The sequence below is a fragment of the Anticarsia gemmatalis genome, chromosome 21 (assembly GCF_050436995.1).
Source record: "Anticarsia gemmatalis isolate Benzon Research Colony breed Stoneville strain chromosome 21, ilAntGemm2 primary, whole genome shotgun sequence".
NCBI lineage: Eukaryota > Metazoa > Arthropoda > Insecta > Lepidoptera > Erebidae > Anticarsia > Anticarsia gemmatalis.
Window position 1 is genome coordinate 5,814,315 of NC_134765.1, and position 1,953 is coordinate 5,816,267.

Sequence of the window (1,953 nt, forward strand, 5' to 3'; positions counted from 1 at the left end):
ATATATCTTGAATGAAATACTAAGTAGGATAAACAACTACTGAAAAGACGATAAACATAAAATGTTACTGAGCAAAAAAGTTAGGTTATAACTATTCCTGTCAACATTTCTAACTTATATATATTCACATTGCTAGAATATATACGGATTCGTACATAAACCTAGGGTGTGTTAGTCCTAGATTAACTTATATGTAACTTTTACTAGGACTATACGAGATTACGGGTGCGGAAGGGTCTAATTAATTCACTTTCTTTTATTTACTAGATTAACTAATGACACTGGATAAAGGTCTGGACGGATGTGTCTTTACATATACATACATAAAATCGGGCATTTTTCCCTTAGAAGTGGGCAGTGGCCAAAGAACGCCGCTTGCTTCAATTCCTACCCCTTGCTTCATTAAAATCCATCATGCATGATGCATGCATCATGTCATAGAGATGTTCTTTTTTCGTTAGAGTAATAACATTCGCTTAGTTCCTGGTAGTTGAACGATATAACTATTCCATATAACAATAATTTAAATTTGTTTAGGAAGTTGTTTATTATTCCGATATTCTAATTATTATTCCGTATATTTATGCTATCCGTTGAACCGTTATATAAGCTTCATCCCATTCTGTTCTGAACGAGGTCAATAGTTTCAAGGCTAAACAACAATATTATGAACAACAAAAGCATTTACGTGAATAAATTCACTAAATATTTACAAATATAATTTTGTAATAGACATACTGAAAACTGAGAGACCAGTCAATTTGAAACGATGAAGTTCGAACGGATTTTAATACCTGTTTTGGTTTTAGCGTAGAAATGTTGAAAATGCCTAGTTGCCAGCCTGACAACTAGTCTCTTGCAAAAATCCATCTTTCCCACTAAAAGAAGAAACAACTCTAAATTGCTAATAAAATTTTTACAATACCTAACAACGTTCTGTTCGTTGACCAAAAAAATAATTAAATTGTTATTTTTCATACAAAAAAGTACGATTGAAAATTTGACAGTGTACCTACACATATTTCTAACGCATACCGTAATATAAAACATCGCACTCATTATAAAAATCTTTATCCGCAAGTTTTAATCGAATTCCCTCCAGCCTATCGGAATGGAAACTGAATTACAATGCTAATGAACTGTTTCCACCCTCTCTAGAATTTCTTCCGCGATAATCATCGAATAAACCCGGTGAAGGAGGCTTTTATCAAGTCGGCTTTGCTTCAATACTTACAAAGACTAGATGTGTATTACAATGTAGGTATAAATTAGACTCAATTTTACATATAAGTTGTATGTAAAACTGATTATATTGTGGCGGAAAAAGTCTGTGTTAAAGCACGTTTTTTCCGTACTATAACGCTAGTGAGTGTTCGCCTACTAAATGATTTGAAGAAAATAGTTCTTGCGGAAAGGCACTTTAGTGCAATTCTCTATATTTACTACTATTGAGTATCGACAGTTTGCTATAAATACTGTAATGTAATAACTAATGTACTTGAAAAATAGTTCATTCCTTAACAAAATTTGGCGAAAGTATAGTCGGTAGTAGTAGAAATTCGCCATGCTTTAGTTCAAAATGCGACCATAGATAAGAAGTTTGCGCGCTAAAAACAAGGCAATTTCTTTTTCCTTGAAGAATCTCTTTAGTACAAAGCAAAGAGGTGTGAAAGTCGGATGATACTTTTTATTCGACCGCGATGAATTATAGCACCCCCGACTATGGGAAGGTCAATTTCTCAGACCAATAAATCATATTCAATCGGTTGAACCGAAATAAATTAGATGGGGTAATTTATTCTCTTCAAACTTAGTTTTTCATAACTTGTTAATTTTCTTGGCATTCTATGTTTTATATGAGGGATAGCATAATTAGAATTTAAATAATAATGATTAATTGTAATAATTTAAAAAATATATATTATAATAATGGTTTATTTCACGGTGCCAATA